The 11,790-nt window shown below is 31.1% G+C and overlaps 1 long non-coding RNA gene across 3 annotated transcripts; it reads left to right on the top strand.

Annotated features, from left to right (window-relative positions):
- The first annotated feature begins 7,970 nt into the window (after nucleotides 1-7,970).
- Nucleotides 7,971-11,543, top strand: LOC129311294 (uncharacterized). 3 transcript variants are annotated; one of them, XR_008593272.1, is made up of 3 exons: nucleotides 8,267-8,424; nucleotides 8,510-8,556; nucleotides 8,650-11,543. It is a non-coding gene; the product is annotated as an uncharacterized LOC129311294 (long non-coding RNA). The 3 variants fall into 3 exon arrangements; XR_008593273.1 differs by having other exon boundaries at nucleotides 8,268-8,424; nucleotides 8,510-9,164; nucleotides 9,383-11,543; XR_008593271.1 differs by having other exon boundaries at nucleotides 7,971-8,424; nucleotides 8,510-11,543.
- Nucleotides 11,544-11,790: the final 247 nt, after the last annotated feature.

Here is an 11,790-nt window from a genome sequence, read left to right as displayed (position 1 = left end):
AAGGCTAAGAAGGGAAGCATCAAAGATTAGAGATGCATAGTTTCAAAAGTAGAGTCTTAAGTTATTTAACTTGTATATTTGAATACTTATTATTGTTAATATTAGGGGTTGTTGAGCTAAACTCTTTATCATTTGTATGAGCCATGAACTTGGCAATTTTTGGTTAAGGCCTCCTTGTGGTTTATGTGTATGAGGGCAACTATGTAAATGTGTAGATTTGAATGATTATTAACTTTAATAGTATGTTGAGTGGGTAAGCATGATTGATTTTGATTGTGATTTATGTTGTGTATGGTTGTAATAGCTTATGGCTAGTTATGGTGAGGAGTCACTTGGTTGATGTGTGGTTAAGTGTGACAAGTATGTTATAGGCCTAAATGTTCCAGATTCTCATTTGGTACTAAATTGGAGTGAAATTAGAGCCATTAGTTAGAATATTTAATTATTTATTTGTGGATGTTTGGTTCACCTTAATTAGAGGTCTAAGCTAAAAATTAGGCGTCTCGAAAGTTAGATTTTATTATTGTCAAATATGTTGTTGTTCTATTATGTGTGCCGCGGTGAAATGCATGGTGGTCATGGTAGACATATCGTTTGCTTTGGCTGCGATAGAACAAGTTATTGGCTTTGGCAAGTGGCCTCTATGCCACAAGCCATGCCAGATGAGTGCTTGGTTATGGTGGACATACCCAATTTTATTGAAATAACTCTTTTGTCCCTATTTAACCTACTTGTTTTTAATGCTCAAACCTTTTTCTCATGTTTCTACAATCTTTCTTATTTTGATATTAATTATTTTCAATGGCTTAGCTTGTATTTTTTAAAATTGAAATTATTTTATATAAATGCATATAAACAATGTTGATCATTTTATCCTTGCTTAGTCTCTTAATTAAGTTAACTAGCTTCCTTAGTTGGGTTTAAGTGTGGTTAATAACAGAAGTCTTTATAGTATGTTAAACAAGTCACCATTTGAAAAAATATAGGTACTCATATCATTTCAACAATAATCAATTGAACAACATCAAAACAAAGTAAAAAAAAAGCATAATTTTAACATTTTATTTGAATATAAACAAAATCATTTGAACAAAATGTACAGATTCATTATCATTTTAATATTTAGAATCCTAATATATCTTTGTGTGTGTGTGTGTTGACAATAAATAAGTTTGAAAAAAATTAATCATTTAATCTTTATAATTTTAATTTGGTTGTAATTTAGTCTTTCAACTTTGACTCATTATAACTCAGTCTCTGAAATTTTGACTTAGGCCCTGTTTGGTAGTACAAAATCCTGAATATGGAAAAGGAATTTGGGCGGGAATCCAAATAGAGTAGCATTTAGTACATATTAATTAGGATTCTTAGGAATCCAGATTTAATGAAAAAAGGTAGAATCAGATTCCATCATTCTATCTATGGGATTGGACAAACTCCCTGGAATTCAATCTTTTCTCTCTTCTACCCTTCAACTCATTTGCTGTCGAACTTCACTTGAACATCATCTCTTTGTTGTTGGCAATGGTAAATGATGGAAGCACCATCACGACCCATAACCACTACCTTCGCCTTTGTCGCTCACCATCGCCATTGCTTCCAACTTTTTTGTGCCATCGACATGCCATTTTATGAGTATAAGAGGTTTGCTTTCTTGATTTGCAGCTCCCTCTCCTCTGTCTTCTTCCCTTTCTATTTTTTCTACCGTGGGTTGTTGGAATCAAAGCCAAGCAATGATTTATTCAATGTCAATGAATAATGAGATGAGCTTCTTTGATCTCTATTGTCATTCTCCCTCAACCACCACTTCTTTGATATTCATTGTGCATAGCAGGCATCAATCTTCACTTGATTTTTGTATATAATGATTGCTGCAAATTTTGTGTGATGGTGGAAGAAGGTTCGGATGGGTTTAGTGGTAGCCATCACTGGTTTTGCGCATCAGACGGGGAGAGGGAAGATGAAATCATGAAAAGGATTGGGAAGTTTTTTTTATTTTGAGAAGAGAGCACTCTGGTCTTTTCTTATTTTAAATACATATATTTAGTAAAATTATTTTAAGATTTCATATTCATACTAAACATCCTTTTAAAATCTAATTCTATTCCAATTTTAATTCAGATTTCATTTTCAATTTCGATTCCAATTCCATCAAAAACTCTTTTGAGATACCGAACGGGGCCTTAGTTATAAATAAGTCTCTAAACTTTGTCTCTAATAATTTGATCTCTGAAATTTCAACCTTTTAAATATTGATCTCTATATTTTAAAAAATAAAATTATAAAGATTAAAAATATTTTAAACTTTTAATATTTATAATATTTATAAAGATTAAAAGGGTTTAATAATTTAAAATATTACTAATAAATTTTAAAATATTTTAAATTTTTATAATTTTATTTTTAAAAATATAAGGATCAATATTTAAGAAATTAAAACTTAAGAAATTAAGTTATAAGAGGTAAAATTTAAGGATTAATTTACTACATAGATGTGTGAGTTTCTTTAGCCAAAAATATAGATATGTGTGTATGTAAATATATAACAAAGTTAAAAAAAAAAAGACTAAACTAATATTGGGGCACGCGGCCAAAGGCTGGTTAGGTTTGGTATATTAATGCATACCTTAAGGTAGAAAATGGCGCTTGTAAGAGTTTGATGTGGGTGTTTTTAGATTCCAAAAATTTATTTAATTGATCTGAAAGCTTTTAAAATTTAGATGAGTGATCTAATTCCCTCTCTCTTTTTTGGGATATTTGTGGATTCAGGAAAGAAATTTAGAGTTGGATAGGTTTTAAATTTATTAAGTGTTTCTATTTGATTATTAGATTGTTAAAAAAAGCTATAAAAATTAGATTAAGAGTCTTTATGTGTTGATTTTTGTCCAAATAATTGATTTTGAGGACTCTAGAGTAGTTTTCAATGTGCTGAGAGACTTGTAGTAAATAAATAATAACTTATGTATGAGCCAGTAGGCTAAATAATTTTTCTAGAGTTTAAATTTATTTATAAATAAACTGAATATGAGAATTATAATTGAATATATGTATTTCGAATAAATTTAAGAGATAGAATTTAAGTCTTTTGGGAAAATTTTCAATATGAGGTGTTTATTAAATTTATAGAGGTGGAGAATAGACAAAAATTTATAGAAATTAATTTAAGTTAAAGGATAAAATAGTTTATAGATAAATGGGAAACATTGGAAACTGTTAGATTTAATTTTGAAAAAAATAAATTATTAAGATTTATTAAATAATTATATCCATTATTATTAGTTTTTGTAGAGCAACGTTTAAGTTGGTGGCATTGAGTACATTCCATCATGTATAATTTTAGTTTGGGAAAGAGATAACAATAGTTATTCTTTTTACATTGGAAAACTATTGTTATATATATAATATAAAACTGCTCTAGGAATGTTGTGCCCACTGAGGGCTTATCTGACTGATTTTGGATCATAAACATGTGTTTTAAACTGTCTAAAATGCTTGTGTGACTTTTAAATTGCTATATCATTATTTTATTCTTTTCAAGCATGCTAGTTTTGTTGGGTGATTATTGGATTGTGAAATTGACTTTTGATGTTGGTTTAATATTTTCAAGCATGCGCAGTTGCTTCAGAAACTAGAAATAGTATGGCTAAATCTTTTAAAGAATGCTTGTGTATTTTAGAAATGTTTTAAATGTGATGGATTTGTAGGGAGTATAAGGAAGGATATGATTATAGTAGGTGTGTTAGAAATTGTATTATTATTTTTCTCGCATAGTAAGCTACCACCAAGGATCCCGTAGTTGGCATTCTTGTTAAGGCTCTTTTCCCCTAGTTTGGGGCTATGAGACGTAGGGCGCCTTTTTTAAATGATGGAAGTTTAGCTTTGTAGGCAATGCACTTTTGGCCAGGTGTATCTTCAATCTAAGCTCCAGCCAGCTATATAAGGTGGACAAGGAAGGCTATAAAGATGGGTTAGGGCTTGCATCGTTGGGTTTTTATATTATTTAATGGTTTAAATCTAAATTGATTATATCGTGAAAACAATATTGCCCTGTTTGTGAATTAGATTGTGAAATGGTTTACTATAGTACCAATGAATGTAAATATATGGTTGCGAAATATGTTCAAAAGGGTTTGCTAGTTTATCTAAAATATTCATTTGTTATTAGGACATTAGATTTCATTTATTACCTCTTACAATTTTTAAGGAGAGAGTTATACTAGGTCCCAAAGGAAGGTGCTTAAAGATTCGGGCCCATAGACTTTGATCATTTTTTAGCTTGGCACATGTCACTTATGGGTTTTTATAAGCCATGACCTAGGATGATTCAACTTGTGTATTTTTGGGTTGACATAAATATGAACTTTTTGATATCTTTATATTTAAGTTTAAATTTTAAACTAATATATAATTGACTAAGATGGAAATCATTGGCTCATTTTATGATAATGGTTTAGGCTTCGATTGTCTTTAGTCAAATGGTTGGTGAAACTTTTGGAATCTCGAATTTGTTTAAACAATGGGCTATTTTATCAGGATCTAGTGCTTTATTGGCATATTTTAATTAATATTTCTAGTTTTTAAAAAGAAAATTAAGGGAGTTACATTTTAGTATTCAAGCCAGGTTGATTTGTGACTTGGTGGTTTAATTTACTATGAAGTTAAAAATTTAGAATTCATTTTGCACATTTTAAAAGTTCAGAGTTTATGGTGTTTTTTACACAATATTTCAGGGTTTATTTTGCTCATTAACCTATAAATCAATTAACAAACAATTACATAGAAAACTTTTCCCTAGTTACTTCAAATTTTTGAGTGGTCAAAGGTTTACTTTTCAAATAATTTACTTCCAAACTTGTTCTCAAGCCCAACATGGTGCATGATATAATTAATCATGCTAATAACCATTAATATTATCCCAAATAGGTTTTCACCTTCCTATTTCTACACTTTAATCATCCTAACTTCCCTTCCATTCATAAATACTCATACTCATTATGCACATTAACTTCCTTTAATCTTTACTGGCCTCATTAACTCCTTTAGGGTTATTAACATCACTCGACAATCTTGAAGACCCATAATTAATACTCAATTTTCGAACATAAATACCTAACAGCCACCATTAATGTGTAAACCCCTAAATCTTGGGTTTAAATCCTCAAAAAACTCCCATTAACTTTATTTAAGTCAATGAATTCAAACTTATAATTTATATAGACCGAAAATCAATTCCCATTAACAAATTCTGATCTAAAACTTAAGGAAAAGGGGATGGGAAAGAAGAAGAAGAGTTAGGAAACTTATTCTTGAAGTTTGATAGTTTTAAAATACCTCCAAATCTCTTCAAATAGAAACCTTAGTAGAGCTCCAAGTTTTCTCTATCTCCCTTTCTAGTTTCCTCAATTCTTTCTATTTTTCAAGTTTGATTCATGTAATATTTCTGCAAGAATTTGGCTATGAGCTGCAATGCACTTCACACATGCCACATAATGTGGTACAAAGATGTTTCTTCATATTTTTCTAACCAAATACATAGTGGCGCATGCTGCACATTCGATAGCATGTGATATAGAGTCTCACTTCTTTGCTTTTCTTCTTTTTTGATGCCTACATGATTTAATTTCACTTTGAATCCAAATCTAAGGTTGAACCGACTCTCAAAAACACTCATTAGATCTCTTTAACCACATATTATAATAATTTTACTTAATTACCTTTGATTAGTCTGATTTATAGGAGGTTAATTTTTAAAAAGTTACACAAGTGGCCTAAAACACCACCAGATTCAATTCATAGGCTAAAAAAAATTTCAATAGGTTCATTAGCCATTCCAAAAATTCTTAAACTAATTAACTTTAAATTCTATTTATCTAACCTTGTTTAATATACTTAAATCAAAGATTAAAAATTTAAGATGTTATAAATAACAGTAGCAACTCCGATTGGTTTCGTTAGCGTTAAACTTTTTTCGATATCTACAGCTATAGGCTATCGAACGCTCATACTTTTTAATTTAAAACTTAAGGCAATGATGTAATTTTACCATCAGAATAAATCACACATATAAGTCCAAGTAATGTAGAACTAAATTAGATTTCTTTGGTCTTTTTTGCAAACAAGGTTCCACAGGGATCTTTGGCTGCGATTTCCATATGAAATAGAAGAGGAAGCAAAATATAACATAGAAGTTATTTACTTTTTTTAAACTGCAAAAATAAAATAAACTATATATATATATAAACTAATAAACCATACATACATATTATGTAGTCAAAAAAATATAAATAATTCAATTGGTCCAATCTCGATGGTTTTGAAACTTGCGAACAAAGTCAAATGGATCAACCAAAATTTAAGGTCGAAAAAAAGAAAACCAAATCAAGCCATGTAACTGAATAGATTGAACTTAATTTGATTTGGTTTAATTTTTGATTTTGGTTTAATTTTGCTTACCACCTAGATAAAGAAAAGTAAAGATATTTCTTAAAACTACAAAATGTCTTATTTTTGGACGAACAATTGCTTGTAAAAAAATGTCATGCATTATGAACTAGGTTGAGTAATAATTTGGATCATTTTAGATAAAAACATGAATTACTCTTAGTGTTGCACGAAGAATCTTATAGGCAAAAATGTTTTTAAGTTTTCTAACTTTATATAAAATTTAATTGGTTATTTAATTTTATAAAATACTACACTATCTCAAATTATAAAATATTTTTAAAGAATATTTGGCATTACAAAATATAAAATATTTTGACAAACATACATTTTCATTAATGATACATTTTTAATATTACTTTTTTTATTATATTTTATTTTTTTAATATTTTTCATAAATGAAGTATTTAAGAAAAGATATTTAATTTTTAAAATTTTATATTTTTTTTAAAATTAAGGTTGTAAAGTATATTTAATAAATTTTATTAATATGTGCAATTTTGTCTAAAAATATCTTATAAATTAAGATGGAGTAGATATTTTTTAAAGTTTTTTAACTTTAATGCCATTAGTTTCAAATGATAATTTTTTGTGACTATCATTATTATTTTTTAAAAAATAATATTAAAATGCTAGCATTTAAAAATATTTTTATTAATATTTAAAAATTTAATGTTAATACTTTTTGTTAATAAAACTAACATATGTTAGATAACCAAAAACCAACTAAAATAAAACTTCATGTAAAATTAAAAGATTAAATGTATAATCAATGAAGTGAAATTTAATCCCTTATAATATAATAAATTAATGTTCAAATTTTTAATATATGAAGTTTTTGAATTTAAAATGTGTGACAATGTGTCGAATATCATTGTTTTTAATAGGACAATACTTTTGGATATCCACAAAAAAAAAAAGAAGATCAAACATACATTTTACTCTATTATAAATTAAAACGTAAACCCTTATACTGTAATAGCAAGTGTGAGTTATTTTTTTGATTGCACACAGTGTCATCCCATTATAATAATTTTATTTGAGATACTGTCAAATATTATGTGAATATCTTGCTTTCTTAACGAGATTTGAAATCCTCTTATAAACAAACATGTAGACTTGCTTTTAATTTGTACTCCTTTTAATTTAAAATATAAATATTTTTTAATTAATTTTAATTCAAAATATAAATAATCTGATATGTATAAAAAAAATTTTCATTTAACCCCTGTATTTATTAACTTAAATATTTATATAAATTTATTTTTAAAATATTATAAAGAGTATTGATAATTAAAATTAAAAAATAAAAAGAGAAAATAATATGCTTCCTGTGGTCCACAAAGAAAGGGACATTTTAAGCATCCGTGTAACGCGTGGAACGATAAGCATTGCATTCGTCAGTCGTCAGCGATGATGCATGGAGACAGATCGAGAGACGTGTTGGAAACGGTAGGATCCGTTGAGCGTAAAAACAACGCAAAAGTAGCTTGCGCTTTAATGCCGTTCATTTTCTATCAAAACACCGCCTTTCCAAGCATCCCCACCAGATTTTTTTTTTTTAAAAAAAGGGAAATACCGCCTTTGTCCCCAGGCCCCAACCTGTTCCAGCCTTTGCCCAAACTTATTAAACAATTTAGAATTTTCTTATATTCTTCCCCTTATTAAGTCGGTCAAGTAAATTAAAAAATATTTGTTATTAGCTAATAAATCAACAACGCTTAACCGACAGAATAGGAGAGGCACCTAATTTTACACGTCACATAATCTCCACCGTTAAAGAAAGGCATCTTAGCCGTTCGTCTCCCAGATCCTTTTATAAATAACAGGCTAGGGTTTGATTGCCATTCTCATCCTTGTTCCTTGGCTCGGCATTCTCTGTTGCCTTCAGATCTTGATTCCTGGTTTTGTTGTTGCCGGCTATCGGCTCCGGATCCGCATGGATCGAATCGAGATCTACACGCCGATGGTGGTTTCTGAGCGGTAAGTGTTCTGTTCATTTTTTTTTTAATTGGTTCCTTTCTCAGGTGTTCTTGTTCTTATCTATCTTTTCCATCTTCTGTTCTAGCTTTGAGTTGCAGACGAAGCTTCTTGCCTCGGATCTTCCGTTTCGAGGTGTTGTCTCATCGTTCTTGTTTTCGGCATCTATTCTGTAGAAATTAGCTGGGTCTTGCCTATGTCAAGGCTTTCGAGATGTTAATTCTGCAGGTATGATGGAAGATCGAACTAATCAACGAGGATCGGTGGAAGTTTAGTTTTCTCCTTCCTCCACATCACAAGGACTGCTTCAGCGGTGGATGATTGGATTCTTTATGCCTGATTGCCGTTGACGGTTTCATTGCTGTCTTCGTGTAGATTCTACTGTTGCAGATCTGCGATATTTGTATATCTAATTATTGCTCTGAGGGTATATATGGATGTATAAGATTTCGGGATGAAGGGCCTGGAGACGGTGGGCTTTGAGTCCTGAATAATCTTTGTCATCCGACCTTTGCCATGACAGGTGCGCTTGCATGGCAGGTCACACTATCTTAATAAAGAAAGTAATTTTTTGGTTTCGGGGGAGATCGCACGGGAGTTGCCCGGGATCTCCCTCCGGTGTGGTGTGTGCCTCCCTTTACATTCTGCGTTTATTATCACTCATCGATTGCTCGCCCGCTTTAACCAACTGGTCGCGAAGGACTCTCGACAGCAGATTTGCCTAGGCTCTTCAATCAAATAAGGTATCATTTATCAATATAATCTCTCGGTTATCATTCAGACAGGGTAATTTATTTTGTGGAAAGATCCATTTGTTGAGCTAATCATCCAACAAAATAAAGTCAAAGGCTCCCGGAACCAAGTCGGTCCTACCTTTAAATTTTTGATATTGTCATTCATTTACTCCAGTCGTGGTGATGGTGATATTAATTTGGATTCTTGGAAATATTTTTATTGGCAGAATGCTTTCTGGAGATCGTCGATAATATGATCGTAAGGTAATTGGGTTTCGGTTTTCTTATTGGAAAAAGTATTTCAGATCAATTTTTTAATGATCAAATTTTTATCGGTTCATCTTTTCTAAGTGAAAATAATATTGAACATCAATACCGTGCATGTTTTCAATATGGCAATTCTTTCGATCCTGTTTTGTATTTTCGGTTGCTCCGTATGCATTATTATAATAGCAATAGTTGCACCAATTGATTTCGGTAACGCCCATCCAATTATGTCATATCCTCCCGTATTATCGAATATGTTAAATATGTATGGGATTGGGATTACATCTTGATACAATTCAAGTGCGCCGTTACAATTTTTTATGTTGGGAAGATGTAATAGTGGTTTAGTTTTGGATTTAATTAGGGTTTTGCTTCTTTCTGTTTACCTTTTGGGGATGTTCTGTCATCTAAATATCGCATCCCCTCCTAGTCTTTTTTAAGTTTGTTTTTGTAATTTCAATGTTGTACTTGTCCACTACGTGGGCATGGAGGATTCCGGAAGGCTTTTATTTTATATTTTAGCCAGGCATTTGTTTAGATGGCCTTGGAGAACTTTGAGCATCAATTGCTCCTGTTTTTGTGTTTGGTCGTAAGCTGCTGTTGATGTAGAGTGTTGTGGTGATGCAACTTCTCAGTTGAGTTATGCTCAGGGATGGAGTTAATTGAGAATGTTTCAGAAATCAGTAAATCAGTCTCTTGTAAAGTGGTAATAGTGGAATTCATGTCGGTTTATGTATTCATGATGTCATGATGGGATTCTACGTTAAGATGGTATCTAGTTATTTTTCCTGTGAAATTAATGTTGTGGGGTGCTGTCCTGCGGAATTTTTATGGCATTTTACTTGTGTATTCGTTACTCGAGCTGTGCGAGAATTCGGTTTTCTCCTTTGTTTTATCATTCTCTTTTGGGTCGATCATTCAAATATTTTTGGATTGATTGTAAGCTCTGAACCTGGAAGATGGGGGGTGAATGGCGTCTCTGGGCTGGGGCTTTTGTCATCCTTGGTTTTTCTTGAGGTTTTAGTCTTTTGTCGACCCGTGAAGATTCCTTGGAATTTGGACAATTTATTCTAGAGCTTGTATCTCATTTATCATCTGTTGTATCAAATTTGATTTGAGTTTGAGCGTCAGTGAAGCAACAGATTTTGTTTCATATTTTAAAGCCTTCTGGCGTTGGTGTGTGATTTCAGGAGTTATGTACGTTTTATTAAATTGACTTGATTTCTAGGGAAACTACCTATTTGTTTTGCGAAATTAGTGTAATTTTTTTTAATGACTTGTAGAGGTATTCTAAAACCAACTGATTAGATTTTGAAGCTAGTAGTTAAATCTTAGGATTTAGAATTTTAGGGATGCATATGTGCTTTGCCGGTGAGGATGTTGAGATATATGGTATTAATTTTAAGTGGTAATGTGTAACATGAAATGTTCGTTGTTGTAATGGGAACATTGTGGTCACCCTAGCCATGTGTAAATAACATCAAGGTAAATGACAAAAGTACCGTGTGTTATGTTGCAGAAACTTTATAATGAATGAGACAGACTAGAATAACGTAATATAGGCTTGTGTTTATTTTTTGGGCGCCTGACGTAATGTAGATTAATTTATAATGATTTATTCTTTATGTAATTGATGTGAAGGGTTGTTGTTCGAATTTTGCATGGAATTTTCGTTGAAGTTTTTGGTCTTCGTCTGTTTGCTGCTTCATTGGACAGATGCTGGAACTTATCTAATGCCATCTCGGGATTACACGCTGTTTTTTTAATCGCGGAGGAAGATGTAGAGGATTCATTTGTGGAGGAGACATTGGAAACTAGAGATATGTTGATGTGTTGCAATTGTCATATGGTTTGGTAAAAGGTTGACAATGCGAAGTGGGAGCGAGGCTCGAGATGGGAGCAGGTGGTATAAAAGATGGTTTAGTTGTTTCACGACGTGTTAGCATGTACAAAGATGAAGGCGCCATTTAGATGTTTCACTTTTTGCAATGGACTGAATGATGAATAAATAGCATTTATTTTAATTCAAGTCGTTTTTGCTACTTCATGGATGATTTTGTTGAGATTGAAGTTTAAAAGCTGGACCGGTTTTTGAATATGAAGTTTGAGTTCAAGATTTTATCGGCGGTTGTTTATCAAATTAGTATATTTTATATTTTATTTTATGTGGTAATAGTATTAGAAAATAAACTAGATTCTCTGCAAAAGGAAACACTGAATATATGACATGGCTAATTGTTGATGAACATAATATTGATTTCTATATGGCAATTAAGATGTTTATGTACTGCAAAAGAATGAAACAAGTACGAAAAAGGCTTCAATATTTTTTTAAAAAGATATCGTAAGAGAGAAACATGTAGTGAGA

This window comes from Prosopis cineraria, unplaced genomic scaffold (genome assembly GCF_029017545.1).
Source record: "Prosopis cineraria cultivar Desert tree isolate PC_DT_omini unplaced genomic scaffold, ASM2901754v1 PC5, whole genome shotgun sequence".
Lineage (NCBI taxonomy): Eukaryota > Viridiplantae > Streptophyta > Magnoliopsida > Fabales > Fabaceae > Prosopis > Prosopis cineraria.
Note: the sequence above shows the minus strand (reverse complement) of the source record. Positions and strands in the feature narration are given on the sequence as shown.